This window comes from Xenopus tropicalis, chromosome 3 (assembly GCF_000004195.4).
Source record: "Xenopus tropicalis strain Nigerian chromosome 3, UCB_Xtro_10.0, whole genome shotgun sequence".
Classification (NCBI taxonomy): domain Eukaryota; kingdom Metazoa; phylum Chordata; class Amphibia; order Anura; family Pipidae; genus Xenopus; species Xenopus tropicalis.
This window is the reverse complement of record NC_030679.2, coordinates 34,811,824-34,832,211: the sequence shown is the minus strand read 5'-3', so window position 1 is coordinate 34,832,211 and position 20,388 is coordinate 34,811,824. Positions and strand designations below refer to the sequence as shown.

Here is a 20,388-nt window from a genome sequence, read left to right as displayed (position 1 = left end):
AGTGCCCAATCTGGTTCTGTGGCTATAGATCTTAGCTAAAGCCTAGTTTTGTTTGCCTTGCTGGTTTTTTACTTTTTGCCTGAATATTGACTCACGAATCTCCGCTGCCTCCCATTAACTTTTGCATGACTTGACTTTTTGTACTGCATTCACTGGAATACCTTGGCTGTGTGTAGGATCCCTGGCAACTCTGCCACAGAGTCAATGCCCAAAAGGGTGTCAGTGAACACCGCGGTTGGCTGGGCTCTCCTGCTACACCTAAAAGGTACTCCTGGCAGTTACGGGCTCCTCCACACTACAGTCCATAACACATGGATTTAATGGAAATTAGTTAATTCATGCTTTCAGAAAACTCTAAAATCCAAATATTAAAGTAGAAGGAAAGGTAAAAACTAAGTAAGCTTTATAAAAAAGATCTATGAAAATACAACCGTAAGCACTCACAGAAACGCTGCACTTAGTCCTCTATCAAAAGAAACACAGGATTTCTTGCCTCCTTTTTTGTAAACATGTTGTTCCGGTGTCTGACTACCTCTTTCAAAAAAATACTTAATTCCCGTGGCCAGAGTCTGCACAGTTTTCTCCTCTCTCCCCTCTCCTGCTCCCCCTCCCATAAGAATGCTAAGAACTCCCTCCCCCCTCCCTTAAGAATGTGAGATCTGAACTATAACGTCTAGACTGCAAACAGGAAGCTATTTAAAATGGCATCTGCTGTCTTAAGCAAACAGAGAAAGCTTCGAGGGCTCTTTATTCAGGTATGGTACAGCTTTATGCAGAATAAATATAATGTTCTAGGTGCCACTAATATGGCAAATCTCTTGGCAGTAAAATGCCAAAATGACTTTCATTCTCCTTTAGTAAATAGGCCTCCCCACATCCTCCTGTTTTAGTGCTTCAGACTCTACCCCAAAATCACTTTATGTAGAATATCCAGCACCCTGTTTCATTTATTTATTTTGAGAATTACTTTTTGAACGTGATTATTTTGCAGTGTTGCCTTTATTTGCTTTCTGATTAACGATTTAGTTTTGCAGCATTTTACAAAACTCTGGAGCTGCTCATTATTACCTTTCCAATGAAGCAGCTCTGCCATAAATATCTGAAATGAGCTTTTAAAATGCTAATAGAAATAGGAGTAAAGTCAAACTGTTTCAAAGCAAATGATGTCATAAGGTTATGTACCCAACAAAATATCTAGACTGAAAGCTAAATATGTTTAGGTGAGCACCAAAGCATCGAATTATATGTTGTCAAAAGAGCTCAATTTATTTTAGTACTAAATAAATATTTAGTGTACAGTAAAATCTTGTATGAAAAGTGGCTTACCTGTACAATAAAGTGTTTTTCACACACAAGGACAGTACACCAGTATTTTACTTACTTGTATTAACAGATGAGCACTTTGTACTCCAAAAAGTGTTCTTCTTTGTGCATTCTGCATGGAACTAAGGGCTTGTGATTACTGTACTTGGTTGGGTTATGAACAACTTTTCACAAGTGCTTTCTAATTTCACATGTAAACACTGTATAAAGAGATGTGAAATTAAAAAGGACTTGTGAAAAGTTGTCCTAAACCCAACCAAGTACAGTGGGTTAAAGGAACAGTAACAGTAAAAATTTTTATTAAAAAAATAAAAACTACTCCCTCTAACTAATACCCATGTCCAGCTGCATTGTATTTATTTACCTTCTATTTGGCAAAAAAATCCCAAGTAAATCTCCTCACCATGGTATGGATACAGTTTTGAAGAATGGCGATATGGCGACTAGTCCCTCAGTGTGTGGGCGCCCCCGACATCTCTCCTCTTTACAGGACATCCGGCTGTAACCAGGAAGTGCAGGGATTGCCCTGCTGAAGACACGCTGAAGGGATGGCCGGTGGGAGGAGAGGCAGACTGATGGAATGGCTGCTGGAGGGAGAGAAACGCTGCTGGCCGGTGGGAGGAGAGGCAGACTGTTGGAATGGCTGCTGGAGGGAGAGAAACGCTGCTGGCCGGTGGGAGGAGAGGCAGACTGTTGGAATGGCTGCTGGAGGGAGAGAAACGCTGCTGGCCGGTGGGAGGAGAGGCAGACTGTTGGAATGGCTGCTGAGGGGAAAGCTGAAGCCGATTGCAGAGTAGCTTCCCTGGTTGCTAAGCGACGTGACGTCACGGAGGCGGGATTTTTGAAACCAAAAGCAGGAAGAAGCTGTCGGCAGCGCGCACATAGGGGAGAAGAAGCCTGCAGGCCCTGCAAGATGGCGAACACCCTGTATACTCCACAAGAAAGCGTCAGTTTGGATTTTTTGGTGATACATTATACCAAACCAGCATGCAGCAGTGTATTTCAAGTAAAAACTGTAAGTTTATTGATTGGGGCTTGGGTGTCTAAATGGTGTTACTGGTCCTTTAATAAAGTACTATACTACACTACATTGAATACTTACCTTATAGTGTTATTTGAAGTGAGCTATGCATGGTCCTCAAATAATTTGATGCTTTCTTGAAAGTATACAAAAACAATGGCAAGATAAGATATAAAAAGCGGTGCAAATGCCCTAAAATATAAAAAACAACATCCACATATCCATGTTTAATCCTGCACTCAATGTTCAATGTATCAAAATTGGATGTTAACTAGTGATGAGCGAATCTGTCCTGTTTCGCTTTGCCATAAAATTCACGAAAAGGCAAGAAAATTTGCAAAATGGTTAAAGATTAGCGAAATGCATTAGTTGTGCAATTTTGTTTTTGTCGCCCGCGTCTATTTTTTGTCACCTGTGTCTGTTTCTTGTCACCCGCATTTTTTACGTGGCCGCGCCAATTTCTGAAAATTTCTGATAAAAAAATTTCTGAGCGACAAATTTTTCCGCTGCAAATTTTTCCAGAAGTTTCGCTAAACAATTCGCCAATGGCAAAATGCGGAAGTTCACTGCAAATCCATGCCTGGCGAAAAAATTCACTCATCACTAATGTTAACTAATATGTTAAAACCAATCTAAAAAGTAAACTTTTGTATCTGTCTTGTAAATAAAAAAAAAATGAGTTAGGTAACTTCTGCATTAGCCATGAACCATAAGGGTAGATGGAAGTAGTGATGGGTAGGTCAGGAAATTTTAAAACCAAATATAAACCATTTTTTCAGCCTCACTCAGCCAATCATGCTCCCATGATGTCACTGGAAGGTGGGGCACTGATGTGAATCTAAAGGAAGAGGGGATCTACTCTAAATCTGACCCTCCACTTGTTTAAACCCACACCATAAGGGGATTCATTGTAAGTTTCCCTAGTTTTGGATTAAAACTTGTCTTTCACTTAAAGACAATTAATTTACAAAGTGATCTCTATGAGAAGCCTTTCTTTGGTATCTAATTTCAGTTGGCACAAAATCTACTGTATAAACTTTTATATGATTTATCCTGACATTAAGTATAGATGGTGAATAGCATTTGCAGGTTGTAATATGTTTTTAAATAATATCTGTTAGTTTAAAAAACACTCTGATCAAATAGATCCAGAGGAAGGTAAGAACCCCATCTGAAGTCATCTCCAATTTATGTCAGAGGTGTCAAAAGTCCATTGTAGCTTTAAGAGCACAATTCTGTAAGTAAGTTCTTGAAGTTATCTAATGTATCTTCTAATGCAAACAATTTAGGAAGAGAATTCCACAGCTTAATGCCTCTTACTGTACTTTCTGCACCTCTAAGATGGAGCGTCATTTCTTCTAATCTCAGTTTATGCCCTCATGTCTGCCAGAAGGATCTACTGGTGAGTAAAATGGTTTACCGTATAAACTCGAGTATAAGCCGATCCGAATATAAGCCGAGGTACCTAATTTTACCTAAGAAAACTGGAAAAACGTATTGACTCGAGTATAAGCCTAGGGTGGGAGATGCAGCCGCTACTGCTAAGTTTCAATAATCAAAATAAATACCAATACAATTACATTAAATGAGGCATCAGTGGGGTATATGTTTTTAAATATTTATTTCAAAGAAAAACAGTAAGTTAGCTCTGTAAGTGGAGGAGAGGGTCAACAAAAACAATATGGTATCAACAATGATAACTTAAGAGTACTACACCCCTTAGCTCAATCCTTCAAAACTGTTTATAGTTTATATAGAATATAAAGTGCCATGCCTAGTGCTAGAATGGGACAGGTAAGTATGGTAGGTAAAGATGAATTTGGGTGCGGGCCAGGGCACTGGAGGGTCTGGTTGCGGGTGGCCTAATTTGCACACAAAGGACAAAGGGTGCTAGTCTGGAGGGACCCATGGCATCCGACTCAAGTGCTGAAAAACTAGGCTTATACTCGAGTATATACAGTATTTTGTGGTCCCATGAACTGGGATCTCTGTGGGCTTACATACTAACATAGGTGATAAATATCACCAGTGCTGGTTCCCACAGCAATCAACCAGAATGTCAGAATGTTATTTACAGGTAGGTTTGGCAAATAGTTGACTGTCCAAGTTTTATTACATGTATTGAACCCATTATCCAGAATGTCCGGGACCTAAATTTTTTTTTTATATAAGGGATCTTAAAATCATTGAAACATTACATAAACCCAATTGGATTGTTTTGCCTCCAAGAATTAATTATATCTTAGCTGGGATAACGTATTAGGTACCGTTGTTATTATTATTACAAACAAAAAGGAGATAATTTTCAAAAATTAAAAGTATTTGCTTGTAATGGAGCCAGTTCATTATTTTTTTTATAGGTTTTTTCAATTATTTGCCTTCCTCTTTTACATCTTTCCAGCTGTCAAATTTGGGTCACTGACCCCCGCAGCCAGATAACTATTGCTCTGTGAGCTTACAAATGTATTATTATTGTTAATATTTATTCCTTATCTTTCTATCCAGTCCCTCTCTTATTCATATTCCAGTCTCTCATTGAAACCAGTGCCGATTGCTAAGGTAAACAAGACCCTAGCAACCATATAGCTATGCTAAAATTGCAAACTGGAGAGGTGCCAATTAAAAATGAAATAACTGAAAAACAAAAAAAAAAATAAATAAAATCAGAAATTAAAACCATTTGCCAATTGTCACATATGATCATCGTCTATGTCATACAGAGTTAATTTAAAGGTGAACAACCCTTTTAACGTAAATTACTTAGTATTACTAAAATTATTATACTGCATATATACTTTATCATAAAGCAAATTCTGTCATTTTACTTTACATTCAATCTTAATTGAGTTGTCTTCATTAGGCCGATGTAATAGTAAATCAGACTAGAAAATAAAGCATAATCATCTTCTTGTTGATCCATTAGGTTAATGTAATTGTAAATCAAACTAGAAAATAAAGCATAATCATCTTCTTGTTGATCCACTTTTTTATGTATGCATTTCTTCCTATTTAAATTGTTCCTTTTAAATTAAGTTAACAACTTTATTGAAAAAGAGTGTTAAATTGTATGTTGTGCGTTTGCAGAAACAACAACAAAAAAGCAAATGAATATTCATATATATGCTCAGTTTTTAGGGAATTGGGCTTTGCTAGAAAGAACTATGGATTTCTGCATTTTAAACAGCCTGAAATTGAATCTATGAACTGTACATTTCAAACCACAAATAAATAATATGCAAGTAAACAATACAGTGGCATAACAGATAAATACTGATGCACAAATTGCATGCAGTCAGAGAAAGCAAATCCATTTGTAGTTATTATCTTTATAAAAGATTATTATACATTTCTTATTCATGGTTGTTCCCTGGATAGGTTTTAGCATCCATTTTCTGCATGCACTTTCCTGTTCGGCTCATAATTTAGGCTTTATCCGCTTGCTTACCTATTTATATAGTCTCAAAAGCCGGCACAAAATTTATTTCAAATTTTGCTTGAAAGTTTAAACTTGCAGCTCTGTTTTGTTGTACATAATTTAGAATTCCATCTCTGTGAGTAGTAAAAGATGTTGGTAATACCAACAATAGGATTTGAACATATGCCTATCTCTCCACTATGAATTATTTTGCTTGGCCTGGGCTTCAGGTGTATAATTTTAGTTTATCAATCACTCTATACTAGGAATCAACATATAGTGCAGTCAGACTGGGGTACCCGGGGCCCACCAGGTACCCGAATAAGGAGGGCAACCCAGCCACTGCCACATTGCACACTTGGGGGGGGGGGGAAATTAAAGATGGTCCTGCATTTACAGTTGAATGCACACCCATTTATTTAGTTTGAAGCGTCCTGAACTTGGATGGCTTGTGGGCATATAGCCCAACAGGATTGGGGCTCACTGGAATTTTTCCCAGTTTACCAAGGAACCAGTCCAACCAACTTTTATTTTGATGTTACTAGATCTTTAAAAGGAGCCAAAGTAAGTAACACTATTTTGAAAATAAAAGAACTAACAAAGAACAAACGTTTAAATATTCGGAAAGGATTTTTTACTGTGAGAGCTGTGAAGTTGTGGAATTCCCTCTCTGAATCAGTCGTGCTGGCTGATACATTATATAACTTTAAGAAGGGGCTGGATGGATTCTTAGCAAGTGAGGGAATACAGGGGTATGGGAGATAGCTCTCAGTACAAGTGAGGGAATACAGGGTTATGGGAGATAGCTCTCAGTACAAGTGAGGGAATACAGGGGTATGGGAGATAGCTCTCAGTACAAGTGAGGGAATACAGGGGTATGGGAGATAGCTCTCAGTACAAGTGAGGGAATACAGGGTTATGGGAGATAGCTCTTAGTACAAGTTGATCCAGGGACTAGTCCGATTGCCATCTTGGAGTCAGGAAGGAATTTTTTCCCCTCTGCGACAAATTAGAGAGGCTTCAGATGGGGTTTTTGGCCTTCCTCTGGATCAACTTGTAGTTAGGCAGGTTATATATAGGCATTATGGTTGAATGTGATGGACGTATGTCTTTTTTCACCCCAACTTACTATGTTACTATGTTACTATGATATATAGAATAAGTGAGCAGTATATGACAAACACAGACCATTGGAAATAGTTGGAAAAGGATAATTGGCATGATCATTACACCCAATTAGGCTGTTTTTGTTGTGATTTAAGCACCAATTTCTCTCTATACTGTACCTGCCCCCCCCAGCATATTGTCCCTTGCAATCACATTGGTATCATTAATTCCAAACAAAGAATCTGCTGAATATTCTCAGCATGTAAAAGATATAATCAATCATCCATAAAGTGATAGCGGTTATACTTCAGACGGTCCAATTTTTATAAGAACACTTTGGTCTACTAAAGGTTGATTTTGTTGTTTGCCCCTATGTCCAAAAATAGTCCTCTCCTGTTGTAAATTATTAGAATTAGTATTAGAAGTTCAAAGGGGGTACGTGATAAAAGTTGTTAGACAATATGCATAATGCTAATTATTTTTATACTTATGTGCAGAAAAATTTCCAACCAGTTAGCCAGTAGGTCATTTGGCTGGGTATCATAAGCAATATGAGTTTGTGCTTGGTAATAAAGGGTTCTATGGCCCTTCAATAGTCTTCAATACAGATCACAAAGCTTCTGTATGACCTTTGAGAACACATGCAAATTTAAGCATTTCACATTGTTTTCCACTGAATGCTTTCACACTTTAATTGTGGATTTTAATTTTGAGGTAATAATTGAAGCTCTGTCATCTGGCCCATATTAAGTTCTTAATTCAATTTAAATATTCAAGCTTATTATAATCTGTATGCCATTTTGTTACCTCCAACACAGTGATTAAAATAACCCAGTAGAACCCAGAAAAGGCATATGGCAAATACATGCATAATTTTCCTCTAGAGACTCGCTGGTTTATATTTTTAGCCCTAACATCTGACTGTTGTCAAAAACAGACTTGTTGAAATTCTTGAATTTACAACAGGAGCTAAATCATGTGCCAGGCAAACACAGTATATCTTGATTGGTACAACCCCCCTGCAGGCTATGCTGCAAAAGAAAACAATATTTCAATATTTCTAATCATGCTATGATTATTGCTCTTGGAGAATACAGCTCCTAGAATGCTGGGTTCCTACTAATTATTCAAATAAGTTTGCTGAGCCTCACTCTACCTCCCTAATGAGTTGTGACTTCATCTAAATACTATTAGATGCCTCCCTGCTGTGTTTGTAAAAATCCTTGCAGCATGCTGTAAAATAAATCTGTTGTTAAATTCTTAAAGGGATTCTGTCATGATTTTTATGGTGTACTTTTTATTTCTAATTTATGCTGTGCAAATAATTCACTCTCTCATTTAAAATGTTATTCTTGAACTAACTATTATATTTATTTTTTAATTGTAATATTGGTATGTAGGCAGCCATCTCAGTGCATTGTGCCTAAGTCTGAGCTTTCAGAAGGAGCCAGCGCTACACATTAGAACTGCTTTCATGTAACAAATTGTTTCTCCTACTCCCGTGTAACTGGAGGAGTCCCAGGCCGGACTTGGATTTCTTACTATTGAGTGCTATTCTGATATCTACTGGAAGCTGCTATCTTGCTCCCTTCCAATTGTTCTGCTGATCGGCTGCTGGGAGGGGGATGATATCATTCCAACTTGCAGCTCATCAGTAAAATGTGATGGAAGTTTATCAGAGCACGGGGCACATGATTACATAGTGCTGATCTCAAATGGCAACTATGGAAGTAAAATTCAAGTCTTCAGCGAGGAAAGGCAGATCACTTATCAAGGTCCTATTTATTTGTTAAAATGTGAATACATTATGTGGCCATTTTACCCCAAATCTGTCTCCTGGTGTTTTATCAAGGTATGTATCAAAGGGGTTCAGTGGGTTGGCTCAAGGAGAAGGGTTATTTGAGGAATCCCCTTGTCATGCAATTGTGCTTGTGTTTGATGTGAATAGGATGTAGCTGTCAGCTTAAAAGTCTGTTAAGCTTAATGCAACATTGTGCCTCATGCACCTGATACCTTTGCTTATCTGTGCTGCACCTATTAATGCTGGGAGCTTTGGGAATCCTGGAGACATTGCCTGATTCAGAGGTGGCAGCAGTTCCAAGGTGCCCCTGTGCCAATAGGCATGGAAAAAGAGGCTAGAGGGAGACAGTGACACCAAGCACAACTATATGGAAGTGCATGTTGACACAAGTACCTGTTGTTTTGCACACAACTGACTGCGGGGAAGTTTGTAGGCCTGCCACAAACCAAACCTGCCATGGGCCATGGAGTAATCACAGTGACCATTATTACTGTAAGAGTGGCACATTCTTCCAATTACTGCCAGTCTACAAATTCAGACCACTGCAAAATGCATTACACACTTGAAAATGAATCTTTTTATTTGTCAGGATAAATTTATTTACAGCTATTAAAAATTATATTCATGGCTGGCCAATTTAAAAAATGAATTAATTATGTACCATATATTACGTATAATAGATAGATGATAGATAGATAGATAGATAGATAGATAGATAGATAGATGAGATAGATAAATAAATGATAGATAGATAGATAGATAGGTAGATAGATAGATAGATAGATAGATAGATAGATAGACAGATAGATAGGTAGATAGATGATAGATAAACCAAATACACGTTTATAAAAACATAGAAGTTTACAGCTATTCCTTTCTTTCTCTTCATAGGCGGAGACATTTGTCAGCTATATTATTTCTGCATGGCTGATCACACTTTTGGCAAAGAGAATTCTTTAGCAGAGCTGCTTGGCATCTGAGCTCCAGTTTTAAAAGCAGCAAATTAAAATAAATACATACATAGGGTGTAATTTATTATTACAGCCAAGCCTCCATTTAACCTTTATCAACAAACATAAAAAGCCGAAATGAGATCTTTAAATCAGCTTTATTTCATTTTGAGATCTCCGAGTACAAGAGGAATCCTTGAGAATGATTCACAGTGCCTGACACTTGTCCCCTGCTTTTTTTCAAACATGAAGATGATCACAATCCGCCACCATGCTGTTAAAATGATGCATAGGGGCCTACCAGCCGTCTGAAATGATCAAGTATTATTGCACACTTTTAAAAGTTGGCCACTGAGATAATTTGGCCGGTGTCAGAGCAAGCAAATACTATAACCCCTGTGGCTAAACGTTTATTGAATAAATATGGCATGCTACTGGCTTGCCTTTGTTCTGCCTCTATATAAAAGAACAATTAATGTGTCAAAAAGAAAAATCACAAACAGTGCAAATTTTTTTTTTTTTTTAATAAAAATGGAAATTCAAAGGTTTTTTTTGTGAATTACTTTATATTTTAGCTTCCAGGATCCCCAGCCAAAGTATGGCTATATGTTTGGCACATTTCATCTGCTAAAACATGTGCTATAATGAAAAGGGCTTACTTAAATTCAAAATATAAAGAGATTTTTTTAAAGGGAAAAATAGGTCACCCCTAGCTTTTCCCTTTTACCCACAGCTCAGCTGGTGGACCCTGACACATGCTATAAATTCAGCTTCTGTTAAATGTCACTGCATGGAGCTTTGTAAAGCTTCCTCCAAAAGCAGCAGGAGTAGGTCCAGGTATCCATGGGATATGTGTGATTTTACTTTCCTACAAACAAGAAAAATAACTTGTATAGAAATATTGCAATTGACATTTAATTGACATTCAGCTGGTCATGTTGTTTAGGATTTTGCTCTCAAACATTTATTTCTCTGGTGGACGGCATAGCTCTCCGCATTAAAGGCGCAGTGGTCATTATTACCGGGTCTTAATGTATGATGCTTATGTATGGCATCACTGCTGTGTTTCTTTATCTTATATAATTCTGTACTGCAGTCAGCATGGAAAGCTTGCACCCATCTCCAGGTGAATGGTGGTGGGCCAAGGCTGCTGGGACAACCCCGGGTCTTATTAAGGTTTAACCTTATTGGCTGCCTGTGGGCGGGCAATCAGTGATTGGTTAACTTGGTCATGGACAAGCCTAGGGAATGCAGATTCCATCCCACCCACTCCTTTCTTTATTTCTTCAGTTTTTGCTAATGTTTTTTTTAATTAGATAATCAATGTTTTGTTGACATTTGTTACTGATATGTTTCACTATTGACTCCTGTGATACAGCTTTTAAGGTCGTTACCAATTGTATTTTTCTGATACAAATTTGATGAGCTAAGGCACAGGTTGGCTGCTGAACTTTTCAACAGCTGGCATAATGTTTAAGGTTTTGCGCGACTTTTCCGATACTTGCACGACTTTTTCGCCGCTTTCAAAACTTTTTCGACGCTTGTGCGACTTTTTTGTACTTTTAGCGCGAAAAAATCGGATCGGTTTTGCCCCTGTTTGGTACGAAAATTTTGTGACTTTTGGATTGCCAATACGATATTATCGTGACTAATACGATTTTTTCGTAAGCATTTTCGTGATATTTGTGATCTTCAGAAATTTTCGTTTCCAATACGAATTTTTCCCATTCGGGATTCGAACTCGTGTTTTGATAAATCTGCCCTATGTCAAGCATCATATTTGTAATATACCTGGGCATTGTTGTGTCTATGCTGGGTTTGGTCCTTTAGCAGCTATGACCTGCAATGGCATTGGGCTATAAATATAAATGCAAATAATTGTTTCTTTTGACAGGTTAAAATGCATATCCTGTTCTTTGTTCAGAAAGAAAATTTCAAGGCAACAGCACGCAGGGCACTCTGTTGCACGCATTAAAATTTTGTCAGCAGGGTTTATGGCCATGCCATTTGCCAAAAAATCATTAAGAATTCAATTAATCTAGAATAAAAAATTAAATAACATACATTTGTTACTTTATGATGTTTTAAGCAGTGTGACAACATTTTAGACAGTGTGAAAAAAAAGACTGTGGCTGTACATAGGGTTGTTCTGTGCTTCTCCATGTTCTGAAACCCCATGCTAAGTGATTACTTACCTTTCTAATCGACTACCTTGTGGAAAGTCCTCTTTACTACTGTATGTCAGCAGATGTTACAGTAGAGGCCAGCATGAATGGGATGGAATTGATGCCAACTGGAAGACAGGTGGCAAGTAGTGATGAGCGAATTTTTTCAGCAGGCATGGATTTGCAGCGAATTTTCCACATTTCGCCATTGGCGAACTGTTTTGCGAAACTTCTGTGAAAATTAGCTGCGGAAAAATTTGTTGCGCATAAAAAAAAAAATTGCTAGGCGTCAAATTGGGCATAGTTGCATCAGAAAAAAATGTTGCCGCACGTCAAAAAAAGCAGACACGGGCAACCAAAAAAGATAAGGGTGACAAAATACATTGCGACAAATGCATTTTGTGAATTTTTTGCCGTTTCGCAAATTTTCTTGTTTCGCAAATTATATGGCGAAGCAAAACGGGGCAGATTCGCTCATCACTAGTGGCAAGGTTTTTTTTTGACACAAGTACAGCTAAATTGAGGAGGTCAGAGGGTTGTTAGGAATCAGTGAGGAGTCCCACAGTACCTGGTCAGGTCCATTGGAACAAATTACCAGGCTTGCAGGTTTGCATCTGTAATGACCATAAAACAAAATAGTGATAAAAGCTGATATGCTCCTTATGAATAAAAAAAATCTGCCTATTATGAGAGGCAAAAAAGTTTGACCGCTTGCTTTTATACAGAACTCCAAAATGAATTCTAATATCCAATATGTTAAAATGGGGGGGCGGGTTTATATTTTTTTATAAACACAAATCACATGACCAAGCACAATTTATAACTGATGACATCAATATCACACTCACACACATGCATACAGTATACTGTACATTTTACATGGGGCCCCAGCAACACTGCATCGGGTATTTGGAGTATGTGGACTTGCTGGTGCCAAGGCTCAATTATTGTGAGTGAAGGACCCTTTAATATCTTAGTTTTGCTATGTTTTATTTTGTTTGTAGCTACTTCACCAAAATGCAAACTGTTCAGTGATTGGTTTTAATTGTGGAAATTTAGCATTTTACATTATTGTGACATTCTGTTTTCGCCTATGTATGCCACAATTTCTCCCAAGAGACAGCAATGCTATGAGCTGAAACAAATTTACACACCCACACTTCACACCTCCCGTGCCCTTAGTAGCCTGTGCCTGTATAAGTATGCCAGAGGAGCAGAACACAGGGAGGGAAATTTCAAGTCATCTGTAATTAAAATGGCATTTTGCTGATACAAGGATCCTTTGTGTGTGTAGTTTCCACCTTAAAGAGAGATGAAGCATACTTATATGCAGTTTTTATAGACACGGTGATGCAGAGAATTAATTGCCTTATTGATATCTTCAACAAGATGAATTAGGTATGACATTAACAGTTAGTGACTTGCACACTGTTTTTTAGTCCTTAATTGTTGCCTTCCAAGGATTTGTGCGTGCCGTGAAAGCACCTCTGCAAATGAAGACTGAACTTTGGCCTTTATAAACATAAATCCATATGATTTAATTGTAAATCTTGTGTTTCAGGTAATTGTCGAGTGAAAAACATATAGTTTTTCTTCTTCACGCACCAAATTACCTATTCGCACCTATGTGCACTGACGCAGTATCCCACATTTTTGAAGAAATACTAATTACACCAGATGGTTTTATATTCAAGGAAAACAAAGGTACTTTAGAAAAATGAGAGTGCGAGAACATAAATGCAAGAAAACTAACTCTGCCGGATCCTTATGACTGTATCTTTCTGTCTTTCAGCTAAAGAGTTTGGAACTATAGTTGTTTATGCTGCTGCTTTTCCCTCTAAAAACCATAAAGCCTCATTTACAGTTGTGTTTATCTGGTGCACAATACAAGCTGATGAACAAAACATTTACAAGGCTTCCATTCATTCTATCCTTGAGATTTTTTTCTTGTTGTTGTTACGATGGAAGCATTATGCATTACAATGCATGATGAATGTTAAAAGCTGAAGGGAGGTTATGCGTCTAACAGAGACACTTTTAAAAGCACGCAGAGACTGAAAGGGGCGCAGTAGTTTTAACATGTCATGGAACAATGATGACATTTGAGGGGAGGATGTGGAACCGAGGCAGAATTATTGATCAAAAGAAAAATCTGAATACGCAAATAAGGACATTTATATTTAAATACGCGGTAAGGAAAACTTGGGAGGTACTAGCAGCCCTGATATTAAAATGACTAAATAGTATCAATAAAATGGGCCCTGATGGCCTTTGGATCAATGTACTTATGTGCCTGTGCACCCTGAGCTTGCTTGGAGGTGTTCCACATGTGCACAGAGTAGAGAACATATGTAATGCCTCTGATAAAGTCTCACAGTAAGGTGTTTGGCAGTGTTGCATGCAGCAAGGGTGGGCAGCACATGGGCAATGGTGGAAGAGGCAATGTGCTAGAGAGTCCTAAACTTAATGTCTGCTTATGGTAGGCTGTATGCATTGGCCTCAAGGCCTATGACTTTGTACTCTTTCATTTGCACCTTAACCTTTCATAAACTACTTATACTCTCTACAGGAAGGGGTGGCTTTGTGCTATTACAGGTCCAGCAGAATTACTCGTCCCCACTTTGTCTTATGTCAGAGTTTACAGATAAAATTAAGATTTTACACATTTTTGCTTTTATCTTTCTAACTGCAGCTGGCTGGCAAAAACTAATCACTGATTGGTTGCTATGGGTTACTGCCCAGGTGCAAATTTTCCTAATGTTGATAAATGATCCCCGGTGATACTAATTACTGTAAATTAATTATGCACTATAGGGGTCATTCCCCTGAATTTAAACCATTCAGTTTTCTGCTATTAAGAGTAAAAAATAATTTTACTTCTTGCCTATTAAGGAGGCTAGAGCATTTAACCCTTCTGTTTTCTTAACAGAAAAGAAATTAACATTACCATCTGAACAAATTGTTCTCACTTTATTCTCACAAATTGATGCACTCACTGTTGTCGTCACTTAAAATCGGCATTGCTTGCCAATTACTGTCCCGCACCATTGCCAGTTACCAGTCATCATCATCACTTACCAATCATCATTATCACTAACCAATCATCACTGTAATTTACAACTTATTGCTTGTACTGACTTGTACTTGTACTGACTGTCACTTACGAATTGTGGACATCACTTAACGATTGTTATCACTTACTAATCTGGGTCATTCTCCCTAACCTATTAGTGTTGTAGCTTACCGATTGTTGACATCGCTTAACAATTATCTATGTTACTTACTGTTGTCACTTACTGTAGTCACATCATTCATTACCGGCATTGTAGTCATCATGTACTTATCTTCTCATCCATTCACCAATAATGGTAGTCATTTAGCAGTTCATCATCACTTGCCAATCAATGTTATTAATCAACATTTCATCACCATTAATTACAAATCATTGGATTGTGGTTATCACATAATGGTTGTCATGTCATTTACCTGCCTTCATCACCACTTGCCTATCACAGTCTTCACTTATGAATCGTTGTCACTTAACAATCATCAACATCATGTTCTACTGATTGTTGTAACTTATGGATCATTGTCAGTTAAAAGAAATCAACCATTATCATTGTTGTAACCTACCAATTTGTGAGGGCAAATAGAAATCTTCACTTACCAATCATCAGCATAACTTACCAAAAGTCATTACCTCTTACTAATAGCTGTTGTCACTTATAAATCATTGTCATCACTTATCAGTCATGATTGTCATTAATCAATTGTGCCCATCACTTAATGTACAGTAGCCTACCCATTGTGATCATCACTTAATAATTGTAGTAACTTACCAATTAGCTTTGTCTTTATTTATAAATAATTATCTTTACTTACCAATTGTACCAATTACCAGCCATCACTGTCACTTACCATCGTCACTACCAATTGCAAATGTAATTTACCCAGTGCATTGTTGCCATCACTTAGCAATCATCTTATCACTTTCCTGTCATCCTCACTTGCCAATCCTCATCCACTGTCACAGATCATCTGCGTCACCACTTGTTTGTGTCACTTACAGGTTGTTAGCATCAACAGTCCTCTGCATTGCCTACCTTAGTTTGTGTTTACTTAATGATTGTCACATACCAATTGTCACTGTCATGTATGGATTGTTGATGCCCCTCATACCAATATTTGCTGTCACATTTCAATTGTCTGTGTCACTTTTTGATTGTTATTATGTAGCGATTGTTGCTATCACTTAATGATCATTGTCACCATTTGCTGATCATTGCCACAATCATTATCACTGTATTGTCTGTGTTGCCTATCCATTGTCACTGTCACTTACCAATCATTACTTACAATTGGTTGTTGGATGCATGATTTGCCATTGCCATGACCACAACTGCAACTGCACTAAGAGGAGCAAAATGTGCCCTGTAATGCCCCATACAGAGACAACTTGGCAATTGCTATGTTAAAGAAAAGATACAGAGCACAGTGGTCAGACACACAGAGCTCTATACAGGGCTTCCCAAAGCTTTAAAGAATAAGTAAACCTTTTTTTTTCTGTGAGTAAAATTACTCTAAACAGCCTCCAGAATTACCTACCTTTGTTCCAGCATTCTCTCTGACCTGGTTCCTCCTCTGACCTGTGTTCTTTTTCTTTGCTTCCTTGTTCAGAGTGAAGCCCCGCCCCCACTTCCTGTTCAGTTTTCTCTTCAATTTGACAAGGTTGTCGGAGTGGAGAGCCTTCTGCGCATGCCTGGAGGCAGCACGAGCCAGTCTGTGCATTAGCAGGGTTTTTTTTTTTTTTTACGAGAGACCTGAACAGGAAGTGGGGCGGGGCTTCACTCTGCACAAGGAGCAAAGAAAAATGAACACCTTCTAACTGAGGAACAAGGTCAGAGAGAATGCTGGGCCAAAGGTATGTAATTCTGGAGGCTGTTTAGAGTAATCTTACTCATAGAAAAAAAAAAGGTTTACTTATTTTTTAAGACCAATGGCACTGCCTACATTGTGGGTCTAAATGATGCAAGCTAGGTGGCATCCCATGGTAGACCCATGTGTCACCCACCTACCACTTACTGTCAAGTGAGAGGACAGGATGCACAGTTAAACACAGGATGTGTTGCTTTGTTTCCCTTTGCTCATTGCCCTCTCATTGTCCTTCGGCATTTTACATAAGGCTTGCAACAATCACTTTCCATGCCATATTCTGTTCTTTTCACCATTTACTTATTGTATAAAAAAACACTTTTCTGTATTCCTAACCTTGTAACTTCATCACAGCCAGTGTGTTTAGCAGCACATTTATGCATTTGCACATTCGTACTGAAGAACTGTAGTAAACTACCGTCCTACTGCCAAAGGACTTGATGAATATATTTAACCTATTGTTAGTCTTTGACATTCAGACTGTGAAGTAAAAGGTATTTTCCTTATTACTTATTCACTTAGCTCACTTAAGCTCTCATTTCCCAGTGGCACTCTACATTTATGGCACTATAAACACAATTCTATTTGCAAAGGTAGAACACTATAACATTTCTTAGTACTAGGATCATGAAAAAGCCAACTCAATGTAAAGCAGTCAGTTATGTTTGCCCCGGTCCTCTCACCAAGCAGTTTTTAAAAGAGAACTAAACTCTCAAAATGAATATGGCTTGTAATGACATATATTATATAGTGATCTTACTCTCTATAGTAGTAATGATCCAGGACTTTAGAGTTGGCACATCTTGGATTTTGTTAGAAGTGTCAGTGACACTCACATGCTCGGCGTTCTCTGGGCAGCTAATAAGCAGCTAAGGTTAATAGCTGGCAGAAATATTCAAGCAGAAAATAAGGTTTCTGTATAACTTAGGTTGATGCTACAGGGCTGATCCACTTTGCTGAAAAATGGAAAAGTGTAAGGAATGGCAAAATTTTGCTGTAACTTTACCAAATGGAGTCGAAAGGCGTTTTTCTAGCACCCGTCCCTAAACTAAGGTAGCTGAGAGCACCACAAAGCATGTGCTGTGAATAGTGGGGAAAAAAGAATGAGGAGCTACTAAGGCAATTTTGGAGGCACAAATCTTCCCTTCAAAAGGGCAGCGGTTGCTTTGAGCTGGTACAGATGCCAAAAACTTATCTGCAACATGTCTACCATACTTCTTTGTTAATCTTTAGTTAATTTCATCTTTGTTAAGCTTCAGTTCTTCTTTGAAGTATATACAGCAAGGTCACTCATACTTAGGATACTCACCACCTATTGTAAGAATTTTCCTTTGTTAAACTTTAGTTCTTCTTTAAAGTATACATCAAGGTCATTCACCTTAGGATACTCCCCACCTATTGTAAGGATCACCCCCAACACATAATAGGAAAAGTGTGTGTAGTATAAGCTGGAATTTTATATATTTGTTATATATTAAATTCACACTGTATATGGGGAAATTCTTTAATATACTTCAACATCTACAAGCTATACTGCTATTGTGCATGCTATTTTGTGAGCATTCTTTTTTTTCTTTTCATATCTTCACAAAGTTTTAAAGCATATAATAAAATGCTGTGCGTAGCTTTTGGACTTCTTGATATAGAAGTACTTTTTTTTTTAAATCACTTTTGACCCTTTTCAGAATATTTGTAGAAGACTGACTCATTTGTCAAAAACAATGATTGATTTAATACAACAGTAAGAATTCTTTTGTGCTAACTCTGTGTTTAACTTGTTGATTGCATTGATTTATTTTCACTCCATGTGCCATGCAACATTGGCAAGTTTTCCTATAAAGAGTTTATTTAGAGTGAGCTGATGAATACCAAAAGGCAGCTTGAGGTCAGCCTTACTAGAGGTATATACAAATATCTAGTTTTTAAAAAAATGCACATGTGTAAAAACTATACTTATATATATTAGGTGTGTATTACAGCACAGATCCCTATACATTTTTAAAATGTATAATGAGTATTACATATTACAGGTATTAAAATATTAAATGCTTTCCGTGACATCATCCCAAGTAATTATGGGGTGCCACTGAATAGTTTAACACTAATTATCATGTTAAAATAATCAAGTAAAAAATAAACTATTAATGACTAATGCCAGCACTTACCAAGTTCACCCATTAATATGTATCTTTCCTTGCTAATAGCCATAGATTTTTTTAGATCTACCTGGACAAGTATAGGTGTTTATAAAACTGGTATGTCTATTAAATACCTGTTTCCATCCATATATTGCTCTTGTCAAGACAAACCTGCTATATTTGAATTCAATTTGTTTCCTTATTCTCCTCTTTTTTTTGTTTGCATTTTTTTTTAATTGGTCCAACGACAGCTCAGCAACGTACCATGTATTAGAAATGCTGTGTACGTCATTATGAAAAGAAAAACACTTTTTTATCAGTATATAATTGATAACCTCCTTCCTTTTAATTTGAAAAATAATATCAAATGATCAAAGCACATCTAAAACACATAATGCATTTGTGTCTTTGAACTTGATTTCTTTGTGTACAATTACCTTGAGCGATGAAAGGAAATTGTAATTAATTTGCCTGATGAGAGGTTCATTAATTGTTCAAGTGCTTGATTTAATTGATCTGATTTAGGTTTGCTTGGAAGCTATTTGCATATGAATACATGATGGCACCAGTCTAATTCTCTGCTGTTTCTTGTTGTATCTTATTCTAGACACATTCATCTGATTGTTCTTTTACTGAGCACCGTTTTGTATAAGAAAACGTATGATTGTATTCTGCATGCTTTGTGTTATATATCGAGAGTCTTTTTCTAGCTAAACCAAATAAATATTTAGATTGTTTGTTGAAATGAAACTTGCCACAAGCAAAACAAGATTCATCCCGCAGATATCCTCTCGTTCTGTCTCACTGTTTGTCTCTGTCTCTCTCTTCTGTCTCTCCCATGAACATGCTTAAAGTACTTGGTTATAGTCTAGTAAGATTATACAGATACATCCATTCTTAACCCCAATACAAAAAAGACTTACTGCACATGTTCTCATTCTAAAGCAGCTTCACCTATTTGGGCTGCATTTTGCTCCATTTGTATTTGTGCCTATATTTGTAAAACAAGTGAGCAAATATGAGTAGAGATTTGAATGGTAACCTCTCCTTTTTTCCACCTGTTTCTTCTTCGATATGTTAAATAATAGAATTGTATAGAAATGAATGACACTTGTCAGTATTGTATAGACTGGAATTTGTCAAAATGTATGGAATCTTGGTTTCTTCCCAATAACTGCAATGTAAAGCACCATGGATGGTCACACCCAACTTCCTATATACTTAAATCTTAGGAATACTTCTCCTTCTCTCTCACAAGTATCACACTCATTTTTCTTCTCTTCTCACAAGGTCTCCAACTCTTCAATGTGTAAATGCACTAGCATAATACTCTTAGCCACTGCTAGTGCTATTCAGTCAATATTCCTTCCACTTGTATACAGCACTACACTGCACAAACTTCTTGGACTGCCTCACTGCAGTACCAATAGGTACAAACCTACACCTGAACAACTTATCCCCTAACTGCTGCATCATTGCCTGGGTCTTCCCTAATAGCTGTTGGGGCCACAGGCTGCCCTTGCTGACTACCCTAGT

The 20,388-nt window shown here is 37.4% G+C and overlaps 1 protein-coding gene across 1 annotated transcript in view; it reads left to right on the top strand.

Annotated features, from left to right (window-relative positions):
- LOC116409708 (teneurin-2-like) overlaps nucleotides 1-20,388 on the top strand; it is a 145,823-nt gene that overhangs the window by 32,515 nt on the left and 92,920 nt on the right. The gene's annotated exons all lie outside the window — the stretch shown is intronic.